The sequence below is a fragment of the Accipiter gentilis genome, chromosome 31 (genome assembly GCF_929443795.1).
Source record: "Accipiter gentilis chromosome 31, bAccGen1.1, whole genome shotgun sequence".
Lineage (NCBI taxonomy): Eukaryota > Metazoa > Chordata > Aves > Accipitriformes > Accipitridae > Astur > Astur gentilis.
In genome coordinates, this window is record NC_064910.1 from 899,822 (window position 1) to 912,862 (window position 13,041).

The 13,041-nt window shown below is 41.7% G+C and overlaps 1 long non-coding RNA gene across 1 annotated transcript; it reads left to right on the forward strand.

Moving 5' to 3' along the window:
• Positions 1 to 3,651: 3,651 nt before the first annotated feature.
• Positions 3,652 to 12,759, forward strand: LOC126052842 (uncharacterized). The gene is made up of 3 exons (XR_007510161.1): positions 3,652 to 3,714; positions 10,963 to 11,030; positions 12,537 to 12,759. It is a non-coding gene; the product is annotated as an uncharacterized LOC126052842 (long non-coding RNA).
• Positions 12,760 to 13,041: the final 282 nt, after the last annotated feature.

The following is a 13,041-nucleotide window of genomic DNA, read 5'->3' on the forward strand; positions in this document are numbered from 1 at the left end:
GCGGGAAGGCGCAGGCGCGGTACCCCCAGCCCTCCGTACCTCAGGGGGCGGCCCGCGGGAACGTCCGTCGGTCTCTGCGTCTGGAGCAGGCAGAGGGTCGGTAGTTGTAAGTGCAGATGGTGTGTAATGGCTGCGTAGCCGGCCTCAGTGAGGAAAGTTTCACGTGAAAACCCGGGAAGAGTTGACTTTCCGCCTGGGACCGGAGCGAGCCGGGCTCCGCGGTGCCCGCGCCGCCGCAGACGTGAGGGGGGTCGGTTCCCTACAGGGGCTTCTGAGGCGCCGGGGCCCACGGGCGCCCAGCGGGGCCTTTTGTCTGGAAACCCCCTGGAAATTGGGAAGGGCTTTTCCAGAGTTTCTGAAATGCGCTCGGTGACCTTCAGCAAGCAAGTCTTAGCTCTGACATCTGAAAAAGATGAATATTCAATTCACCTATTTGATATTTCCATACATGTTATTCTTGACTGCGTGGGCAATGCGCGTTTGATACACTGGCTATAGCAGCACAACTAAGTTTGCGGACGATTCCTACGACAAAGGCATTAGGATAGACCAGAATTCAAGGTTGAAGTTTGTACTTTTTATTTCTGTATTGGCATTGATACAAGGAGCATCTTCAGCAGTTCGTCTTTAGCAGTGGCAGATTCATAACAAGCATTATTTTTTCCATAATTGCGTTTGGGGTTGGTTTTTTAGTGCATAACTGGGGTATGGAGCACAAGAAGTGGGACTCAGGTGTGCATAAAATTCAGGTTGAAAAGTCCTATTGTTTCATGACCGACACTCCAGAGTGAATGACCCCAGTTTACATAGGTGACCTGTCTCACTCAGAGTTTTTTCTGAACTCTGAATTGCTTTTCAAAACTACATCCCTTCTGGAAATTTCCCCTGGTCATTTCAATGTAATTAGAGGGGCATTTAGTTAGAATAAATGCACTAACGCCACTTGTCCATCCCATCTCTCAGCTGCAGGCTGCTGTTTCTGCGGGCTGGCACATCTTACTCTTCAGCTATTCCTATGCATCGTGTAGTATATTAGCTTTAATTTCTGAAATAAGTGAGTTTTCAGTGATGCAGCGGGCTCTGAATTTGGACGGTTGAAGCATAGCACATGGTCTCTTGTTCCACCAAGTAATTTCAGGCAGAACGTAGGGGTGGACAGATAAGGGACAGCAGCATCTTCAGCAACTGCAGTAGATTTGCCGGAGGATGCTTGCTTAAGTCATCTCTGTAGAATAATTCCATCACAATGAAAGAAAAAATTATCTCATTTTACCTCTCCCATTCCTTTTCTTCTGTCATGTCAACCTGCCCCATCTCTATTTCACCATGTTTATCTTCTAGTTTGAGGTCTCTGCTGGGAATGCTTTGCTAATATACAAAGTAGACCAACAAAATAGTGCTAATATTAGCATCTCCCCTGCCTGCTAAACTATGTTTTGCCAGCATACCTTGTTCCAGCCATCTTCTTTTTCCTCCAAGAAAAAGAAACTGTGCCGGTTAATGGTCAGATTTCTCAAAATATACTATCTATGTGAGGGGCATTTGCCATCAGTTATGTCAGTCCTAGAATGTAACCTCCATTCACCCTAAAGTGGCAGAGACATGCCTAGAAAATTATAGACGTTGGTTATAAAAATGATGAATTTTAGTTTAGATATTGCAAATACAGTTTTGCCAGCACAGAGCCCTACTGATTTCGTGTTTCCATGCTTCAGGTACTTGGGGTTCCTTAGCTGTATGTCAAAAAAAAAGAAAAGAGAGTGCAATTATTTTGTTTATGTATTAATGTATTTAAACTCCGTGTTTTGGTCACTGAACTTCATGGATAGATGATAAACAGTGGGCAGCAACAGTACATTTTGTGAACAATGAACTTCTCAAGCCATCACTGAATTTTTCTTGGGAAGACTGTCTGCCTGAATATTAGTTAAATGGTCAGATGAAAGTATTACTTCTAGGGGCATGCAACTGTTTTTAGTTACATGTGGAAGCCTGATTCTACAAGCCCAGCATATGCAGGATCCAGTTACTTTTTTGGTGGGTTTTTTTTGCCCATGAGGGGGACTGGAGGACCAGGCCCTATGAATATGTAGCTGTATTTAAATACTGCCCAAAGTCACAGCCAGGCTACTCAGAAAGCACGTTCTGAGAGGCTGGATGCACAAGTAGGTTGAATTTCAAAATTTGTCACATCTTTTAAAGATACGTTTTTGTTTGTTCTTAGTCTAAATCTCATTTTGAAATCCCTTTCAATTTCAGGCTAAGGAGTAACAGTTGAAAGGGATGTGCTTGATGTTTGGCTTGGCAGTTGCCTTCTACCTGTTGCCAGGATCACAGAGCTGATGGTAGTGAAGCCATGGGAAAAAAGTGTAGGGAAAGATTATGCAACACTTTCTTAGACTATCAAGAGTACAGTTATCTGTTCCAACAAAATAGAGTGATTTATATTTTGATGTCCTTGAACTTCTACATAAATAGGTGAAGTCAGTTTATTCCCTTGTACATTTATTTGCATGCTTCTGATGCAGTGTCATTCTGGTTATACATTTCATAACCTTACTGTAAGAGGACACGAACTCCCATCAACTCCTTTCTCTCCAACCTTTCTCAGCTCCTTTGCGTGCTAATGTACCGTGACTGTGCTACTACCCGGTTGTGAAGTCTGTGTTACTTGGAAGGGAGGAACGGCTTATCTTTCCAGATAGTTTTATAAAACGGTTTGTTGATGCTACTCCTTTAGTAACTCCTGACAGCATGCTTTGTCCCTGTATAGCATGAGTAACGCTAAGGGATACCATTGCCCTACCCCCTTAAATTGGGGCTGCCGATTTTCTGCCAATTTTTTTGTTCCCCCTGGCCCTGTGAAAACCATTACGGGTGGCTTTGTACATGAGGGAAAGGTATTCAGGAATCATAAGACTCTGAAAATACTTCTTTCTTAAGTAAAGATTACTTGCCTGAGTGAATATTGCACCCACAGATTTCCAGAGAATTCCAGGTTAAAGAAATTGGGGTTACGGTTATGCAACTTTGTGCATATTCATTGATTCTTGAAGCTAATAGTACTTTTATAAATTATTTCAAATACATAGGGAAACAACGTCAATGTTATTAGCTTGTACGTTCGTCTATGGGAAGGGAACAAAGCTAAGGAGAAGCTGGAGGGTGCCGGATTTCCAGTTTGGGGTTTTGTTTTGGGTTTGTTTGTGGGTTTTTTTTTTTTTTTTTTGACAAAGACTTGGGTATTTTTCTGCGTTTTGGACCACGTCTTCCTCCCAATCTGTATTTCCAGGGGCAAGTGCAGAACCCCGCGGCCCATCAGCAGGCCGGTACGCGGGGAGCATTTTGGAGGAGACGCTGCGGAGCGAAGTTCCCGCGGTCGGAAGCGGGGGGACGGGGACGGTTCTCGCTCCTGTGGCAGGTGGACCCAAACCCTCCGGCTTCGGGGACAGGCCGGGGCCGGGGCCAGCCGGGGGGGGCGGGGGGGGGGGGGGGGGGTGCGCAGCCGCCTCCCGGTGGGCTCCGCGCGTTCGCCCTCTCCCCTGGCAATCCCTGCCTTTGTTCGAGCTCCCGGGGGGGGGGACACGACACACACACCGTCTGCCAGCCCCTGCCCCGCACCCGCCCCTCCGGGAGCGAAAATGACGTACTGGGGGCCGAGATGCGTCAGGGCGTCGCAATCGCCAGGATTTTCTTCCCGGAACGTCTCTTTCGGTTGGTTGCGGGTTTTATTTTGCTCGGAGTGGTTGTTGTGGGTTACCCCCCCCCCCCCCACCGCCGCCCCGTTCCCGCCTCCCCAGGGCGCGGGCGGCGATGGAGGAGGCGCAGGCTGCGGGGGGAGCCCGGCCCCCCCCCCCCCCCCCCCCCGCCGGGGCTGCGGGGGCGGCTCCGCCGGGCCGGGGGGTTCCGGGGGGCTCTGCTGGGAGGCAGGTATCGGCAAACGGGCTTTACGTGACGGGGGCTTGGTGGGGGGAAAGGCTCTCTTTTACTCCTTCTGGAGCGATCCCGAATCTAAAAAATACTGTTGTTTATTTAAGGAAAAAAGGCTGATAGAATATCACCGGTCGCGGTTTAGAAAAAAAGGGCTCGTGAAGCAATACAGCCAAATATTTTCAAGCCAAATATTTTCAAGCAATAGTTGAAGTCTATACCCTCTTGCGTATGAGAAGAACGTGTAAATATTTAGGAATCGTTGAAAACAATGCCCCTTTTTTTTCTTTTTTTTTTTTTTAAAGAGATTTTGTAATGTACGTTCCTGACCTGCGCGGATAGCCGAGGTCTAGGGTCCTTTGGGGTATTTCTGTTCAAGAGGCCGACGATAGAATGCAACATTTCTTTGATGCAATATTTACAGAAAATTTGCAAAGGCCTATTTGCCCAAACACAATAGGACTCCAACAGAAGAGGGTTTTTTTGTGGTCTGCTTTTTCCAACTCTTGTTTCTTTCCAGGTAGCATTCTGTTTGAAAACCTATTTGTTTACATTTTTCCCAAGGCAGGTTACTCCAGCCTCCCTTTCTGTTTGTTTCTTACTGCTCTTGGAGGCTCTTCCCCAGCAAAACAATCCCAGGCATTCAGCTTTCCCCTCTGCCCTACAATTCGTTTGGCTATTTGTCTTTGTTTCAGATGGCCTTTGCATCTGCTTTAGGTAGTAACTCTTTTTCCTCTAGCTTTTTTTCTTTTCGTTTTTTTTTTTTTTTTTTTTTTTTTTTTTAAACTTTAGAAGGGAGCCTAACTTCCTCCATCATTTATCTTGACTCAGGACAGTTTTCCTAACAACATGGGTAATGCAGTCCTGGAGTAGATTGTCAAGGGATTTTTATAGAGTCCCCATCACCAGAGCATTTTAAGCTGTGCAAATATTTATCGGGAATGACACAAGTACAGTTGTCCTGACTCAGGGCAGTGTGATAGTCTAGATGATCTCATGTTTACTTCCAGTCCTGTTTTATTGTATTTCTGTGATATATACACCTTATAAATAGCCCCAGGATTATTACTGCTGAAAGGGGGGAAAAAAGTCTTCTGTCTCTTTTTTCTTTTCTTTTTTTTTTCTGTCTACTTACTAGATTGTGCAAAATAAAGAGTATAAGACTCTGGTTATGAATCGTTGCTTGCTTTTACTGTTTGGGATAAGCTAGTGGTGCAATTCTTACTTGTGCAAAACATTTGCTGGTCTAATTTGTGCACAGACAAGACCACCAGGGAGATAAAGAGACATTTGGGGAAATAGAGTCACTACAGGGGAAAATCTTGCCTGCTTTTTTTCAGTGTACCCCTTCAGTGGAAGCTTTATGTGAATAAAATGAGGAAGGCTTGCCCTCGGAATGGACTGACTGCTTTTGAGGAGAATTATCATCTATCTGCATTATTTAGATAGTGTCTGGGAAACTCACTGGAGTCTCAGGCTCCCATTGCGCTAGACATTATGTAGATGAGTAATTAATGGTGGGCCTCCTTCTGTTTTGTGTAATGTATATATTGTATATATACAATGAATAGAGGAAGATTGTCGATGCGGGGAGTCAGATGGGAGAAAGGCGATTCTGCAGTCCCGTGAACGGTGTGGCTGGCAAGCAGCGGCTTCAGCTTGCTGGTTGCCTAACTGATGGACGTTGCAGGCATGCTCAGGGTTTAAAGAAGAACTGAGAAGTGTCAATCTTCCATATTTTGGTGGGCTCATATGCACGGGGAGAGCACAAAAGTCAGCATGTGCGCTGAAGGAAGAGGTGGAGTATCTTTTCCAATATATTTTTGGAAGCCTATTTTTTCAGACATACAGCTTAGATGCAACTATTAATTTCAGCAAGGTTAAGCATCGTAAGATGAGTTTGAAACTGTTGGCACTTGAAATTTCTGCAGTTTCATGTGCCTACAAGAGAGGTTGAATAAAACCTTCTCCCAGTCGGTGGGCATCATGGCTCAAGCACCACACCCACTGGTCCAGACTCTGTCATGGATGGCTGGATTGTGGGGCAGAGGAGAGAGGAGTGGGTATCTCCAAGATGCTTGTTGTAGCAAGCACTACTGTGATGGGTGGCAATTTATATTTCTAAATAATAATAACTTGCTAAAAGAATTACTGTCAAGTAATTTCCACAAAAAGAAAAAAAAAAAATTCATGCATGTTCTGCTGAGTGCTCATGAACACAAAACAAAATGGTCACTTAATGTTAATAAAATATTCATGTGAACATTACATTTTCATTACTGAAGTGGGAGACCACAAAATCAAATACAAGTGAAGAGTGTGCTTTCAGTTAAACTGCTGATTAAGCAAGGGAACAGCATTTGTAACGGGAGAGAATGAGGTAATCATGGCAAACTAACATGTTTTTAATTTCATCTGTTGCATTTAATCATACAATAAGGGAATGTTTCTGGGTGCCGCACTTCATTCCTACACACTTCTCTCGAGAGACTTTTTGCTGACTTGGAAAATCTTTTGAGGCTATGGAAGTAGATTTTTTGAAGGTGAATAACTCCAAAAGCAGATGTTGCAAGAGTTGCTGTCATCTCTCGAAAGCAGCTGTCATAGAAGCAGATCAGTGAGCTAAGATTCAGTCCAATACCTTGTGGTGACCAAACCAAAGCAAACCATTTCCTCAGCTGGAGTTGTACAAGGACCTGGAAGAAGCTTCGGAAATGAAGCCTGCTAGGGGTATCTTTTTCTTACACTCTCCAGTGAGCTGAAAGGGCCTCTCGTTTCTGGTGCAAAGCGTTCTGAGTTTGCTAACAAAAATTTCTTCTGTCCTAACTAACTTGGACCTGGTGAGAGATCCCTGGGCTGCACCGTAGTTCGGCCTTTGGTTTGCGTTTCCCAGCCAATATATCTACCCAACTGTTTCCTCTGCAACGATTTACTGAGAAGGTGTCCCATTTTGTGGCAAAATGACCTTCTTTGCTTTGTTTAGAAATGCATAAGCACAACAAATGTGCTAAACATGTAACTCTATCACAGCGGTATAAATTACGCAGATGCGATTTATTGATTGTGGAAAGATCAGATAGTTTTAAAGTCAAGGGTTGGCTGTCAAGTTCTTAATTGAACATTTGCTGAAAAACGCCTATGGGTAACTGATCTAGATATTTTTGCAGGATAATCAAGTTTAAAAACAACAGTTGTCTGCCACCCTCCTGTGTTTGCTATATTTAAAGAAATACCAACAAGTTAAAAATCACACTCCCCAAAACATTCACACTCAGACATCCTTACATTACCAATCCTTTAGACTGATAATACTGAAATAATTTTACAACTCAATTTGATGACTTGTTGATTTTAGTTGCTTTTTTACTGTCAGTTGGGGAAAAGAAAGTAGGTTGTTTGGTTTCTCACTTTCAAAGGCTGTTGATAATTAATTTTGATTTGCTTTTTCCATATGTAGGTTCAACTTTGTAACCATGCTGCATACACACATCAAATTAATGTATTGCTTTAAACAGATACCTTGTCTCCAATTGGATTTAAATAATTTAAGACATCTTAAAATCTTACAAACTATTCCTTCTGAATTGTTTCAGCAAGACTCAGGGACACACAATTGATGAGGCTCCCTTCTTTTTGAAAGCAACCCCACAGAGTTGACAATATTTTGACCTAAGTTTATTAATTTCAGTAAATAATTTTGTATCTCTCATTATAAATGCTTTAGTGCTGTATAGACCAGGGATATTTTACATAAATGCGACAGCTGTACTCTGCATTTCCAGAAGTGATGTTCCACAAGACCTATTTTCTCTCAACAAGCGCATTCTGTTTTATTGGTTTTCCTGGATAAATTTTGTACTTTTTCTCAGGCTTAACGAATTACTTAAGAATAGATATTCACAGTTCAAGTTGTATTTGTTATAGCAGCATGGGTTTTAAAGCAAACAGTAGAGAGTTCAGTGATCTGATGTCCTCTGCAGCACAAACAACTTGTGATCAAACTAGATTATAATATTTAAGTCTTCCTATACAGGCCTCAAGTGGCCATTAAGTTATATCCGTAAGTGATGGGATAAGTGAAGAGATGCTGTAAACTCAGCTGGATTGAATCTCCCTGCATATTTGGTGGGGTGGTGTTCATCTCAGCTAAGCACAGTTGTCTAAAAGCTGGATGACAAATGTATTTCAGCCTCCAGTGTTCCTCCAGAGTGATGAAGGGAGAGTTATTCTTTCTTCAGGTAGATCTGAAGTCTAACAGTGAGTATATTCACAATATAGTGAATCTGGGTTTATGTTCCTGTTAATACTGGCGGAGACAATATGTAGCCATATGATATAGATGTTGATCTGTACAATTGTAACTACTAATTCAAATGTTTTACAAGGGATTTAGACATTAACTTTGTAGCAGGAAATTTATACCCCGTCAGATACTGTCCGCTGTCAGCACTCACCTTCATGCCAGTTAGGGCATCTTAGAGCTTCTGTAGGTGGCATAAAACCCTCATGCCAGCATGAACTCAATATTGTGTGCTGTGCTCATTTAACAAAAACATTCAGCTTATTTTAAAAGAAGTGTTCAAGATATGTTTAGTATCTCTTATGTTCATTTGTGTGCAGCTCTGGTATTAATGAAGTCAAAACAGTGGCCTGAAAAAGGTATGACATGTTTCCATTAGAAAATAACTGTCCCTCTCCATTTGCTGTAACGGGGCTCTAGAGGACTAGCTGACACTTGCCCCCTCTCTTTCAGATGGCCAGGATGAATATATACATTTGATTGCTTGCCTGCCTGGATATCATGTGACCCCTTTGCAATTTATCGGAAAACTTCAGGAAACATTTCAGGCATTGTGGGGCAAAACCCTGATGATTTTGCTGAAAATCAGAAAACTAGAAGACATTCGTACTTTAAAGTTGCTCATTGCCCTCTGTGTGCTGTGGGACAGACCCTTAGCCAGCAAGGGAAGCTGGGGGGGGAGCAAAATGGAGACATTTCATTTTTTCCCTCTCTCTCCTCACAGACAGTCTGTTGATGATGGTAGAGAAAGAAGGAAGACACCAGCTGTTGGGTCATTGTTTTAGAAAGGGCAGAATTACAGGCTATTTAGAAGAGGGATTAAAACCAGAAGCCCACAGTATCCTTACTGTGGTGGTAAAGATGCTGAGGGGCAGGGATGTTATTCATCAGTGCTTTATTTATATCCTATCCATTTTATCCCTTTTCATCTATGTTGATCTTCACATTCCATACAAATGTCAGTGATTATTAGATTAGGTGATTTTTTGACTCCTGCAGTCTCCCAGCCCCGATGTCAGTTCCGCCCCATATTTGCCTCATGCTTCCCAGTCTGCCAAACCATGAGATTTGCACACTTGCTCCTGCCTGACACTTCTCTCCATTTGGCCCATATCTCACCAATTTTTGCTGCAGGCTGTTCTGCTCCATGAACTGATATACTAGTTGCAGCTGATGGACAAACCTCTGGTTTTACTGATCAGATAAAGGATTGTGTCAGATCAGAGAGGAAAGGCTGCAGGACCGTAAGGTGGTGAGTCACCAAAGATACCTTGCACTCTTAGGTGTGTGGGGTGTATGCCCGTGTTGCAGGGCAGCATGAGGGCTGCTGCTTCACAACATGACCTGATGCACCAGTCTGATTCCCCATCACATTATCAGCCATTACTACTGCCTTATCCACAGGTGCTGAGTATACCGACAGATATGCATCTCCCCACTTATTTCTCTTCAGCTTCATCTCTGCTTCCCTACAGCAGCCTGCCTAACCCTGCCAGGTTAGCAAACCCCAAGCAGTTTCTTCAAACTTCAGGTTTGGCTCCATACAGAAATGAAACCTAAACATTGAGTGGCCCCTCTTCCTGCTCCTTGTTTCCATCAGAAACTCTTACCCTGGAGACTGGAGAAGACTTAAGAGATTGGGGTCCTGGGGCTGGCTGCATGCAATCTGGTATAGCTTCTCAAGTCGGCATCAAACTGCTTTTGTGTATGCTTTCTCCTTTCCAAACTATGAGTGGGGTGAGATGTACAGAGATTCTTCATCATCTTTCCTTTTTAAAGCATTCCAGGAAGGGACAAAGGAGTGGAAAATTAGTGTCTTTCTCTGATGCTCCTGGAGAAGGGAGACCGGGGGAAGAAGGAGGAGTTGGGGGGGTTGGACAGAGGGCTCTGTCCTCCCATGCCAGCGATGACTGCCCTGGAGGGGACCAGGGGAGCATTCCACCTCTTACTCAGCAAATCCCTGGGGACCGGGAGACAGGAAAATAAGCAGGATGCTGTCCAGATGGGTTTCCCATTAAACATCTCAAAAATTTCAGCATTGTCTCGAGCTTCTTGATTCACTCTAAGATTTGCTTTGTGCTTACGAAAAACAAAAAAACCCCAAACAAAAACACCACAAGGGCTAGCAAAGTTGTGCAATCTTATTTACAAATAATGTAGCCAAAGTCTTGTTTCCCCAAACGCAGCAAGGAATAACTCCCTGCTGTTCTTCTGTGCCTTATTTATGCAGATATACATAACCCCTGCTAACCATTTCTCCATCCACTGTGTTTGCAATATATCCCAGAGAATTTGCTCTGTTTGTATAGTCCAAAACAGAGTAGTATGTGTTTGTAGTTTCTGCCTTTCTCTATGGAGAGCTTGTTTTGGTCTTGCCACCATATCCATTAGAAGACCATCTCTGACCCCTTCCAGGGTAAAACTGTGGATCACATTAGCCAACTTCACACTATTTTACACTAAAAAAATGACCATCAACCATTGCCTTCCCATTTTTTTAGAGCCGTTGCACTTCTCAGTCCTGCAAGTGTAACCTATATGTCCTCCTCCCAAAATAGCAAGCTTTTAATTGGCAATATTAATACCCACATTGTTTCTACTAAGCTAGAAAGTTGTCTAAATCACTTCCTGCTTGTAATCTGTCCTCATAATTTCTCTCCTTGTTTTGTCATTTGCATAATTGAGAGGTATTACTAGAATTCAGTTTATGGTTTTTTTTTCTCATGCCATAGGCAAAAGCACTGAATGACAGTGTCTCAGGCATGAAAGGATCTCTGTAGCACCACACTAGCAATACTTGGTAAGTTTTAGTTAACAATTGCACATTGAATTTCTGAGTTATACAGTTTAATCTCATTTAATATATGTTTTCTTGGTTTTGTTCTGGTACTAATATTTTAATCAGGGTGCCATGTGCTATCATTGCTTAACAGAAGTCTGTGAAAGACATTGTTTTGTCAACATAGTTACCTTTATTAAATAAATAATCAAAATTCTTATCTCTTAAAAGTTCTATGCAGTTTGTTTGACTTAACCTGTTTTGCATAAAGTCATGTTGACTGGCAGTAATTATGTTACAATTTTTTATTTCCTCATGGACAGGGTCCTGTATCAGCTGTTCCATTCTTTCACACGGAACCAATGTCAAGTTAACTCAACTACAGTTACCCTGGTAATCCTGTTTATGCTGTTGAAATATCAACATGGCGTTAGATTTTTCCAGGCCTCTTGGACTTCTGCAGTATGCCAGAGCTTTTTGCCCATGAGCAGCAGTACAAGATTCCTTTTAAAAGCTTTAAATCCAGTTATCTAGTCCTGCCAATTAAAAAAATTAATAGATGCTCTATACCATCCACTTAGCAGAATGTCAGAATAGATGATACTTTGGCAATGCAGACTCTATTTTCCTTTCTAAATGCAAAACAGAAATACTCAATGAATGCTTTTTCTTTTCCACAGCTAGCAATGGGACTATGTCATCACTAGGATTTCTTTTGTCCTGAACAGTCCTACAGAAATCCAGAATAAAACAAAGACATGTTGTTACTGTCTTTATCCCTACGTTTTCGTAGATATATTTAGTTTGCATACCAATATATTGGATATATTAATGTATTAAATTTATTAATTTATGTGAACTGTCTGTTGGCTTTCAGTTTTTCTTAACTACAATTATTTGTAACTGTCTTTTAAGCATTCTGTTGGTATGTGTGTATACACATATATGTATATGTACACTAATATACTGATGTACTGCTGTATGCACTAATTATAATACACATACTAATCGGCACTGAAGTCTGCATGCACATCTTTAATTAGATCACTGCTATGTACTTCTTGGCCAGTGTTAGTTTTAAGTTTAGTGAGCAACCACTTTCATGAGTCAGAATGAAGGATAATGCAGTATTATAACATGTTTTCTTTTGTGATAGAAATTTCAGTCTTTAAGTTTTAGAGGATCTAGGGCATTGTAGGGAACGTGGAACAAGAGCTTTAGCGCATATCATTGTATTAGAAGCCTTTTTATAGAGGCAGTGTTTCTTTCTTTATAGATATTTGTTCTTGGTCACAAAAGTTACATGGGGCGGAAATCATCTCACCTTACTTGATAACATAGATATCCACATCTAAGCTAGCGATTCCCTAGGGTGACCATGCCTCTGTCTATAGAGAAAAACAGACATTTTAGAGCTCAATGAATCTGACCTATTTTAGATGCCTACATTAGGATGGTATGAATCATGCCTTAAAGTGCTTTTTCTCTCTTTTTTTTCCTTTTTTTTTTTTTTTTTTTTTTCCACAGACAATAAAAGGAGCCCGGGGTGATTAGTCCTGATCCAGTTCTTTGCACTGCAGACTTCTACATCTGGCCATCCATACTGCATTTTTCTTTCCTAACTGAAAAAAAAATAATAGTTTGTTACATAATCACGAGGACAAGAAACAGTTGAGCCTCTGAATCTTTAAGATACAAAAATTATTTAAAACCCTTCATTTTCTTTACCAAAATTGCAAGCTAGACTATGATTCTGTGAGGGTTTTTTTTATTATTTTTAGTTACATTTGATGAAAGAACTTAAAGTTGCTAACTAAACAGCTTTACATTGAAGTAATGATTATAAGTAGATATTTAAGGTTACTGTATGTCAAATGAATCAGACTGAAGAAATCAAGACAGCATTCTTCAATTCAGGTAACAATTAAATTCATTTAATCCCTTTTTGTTTGCTTTACCTAAATATTAATTTTTATTTTTACTACACTTGAAAATGTTAATCTTTAAGTTTTTAAGGGCCTAAAATATGTTC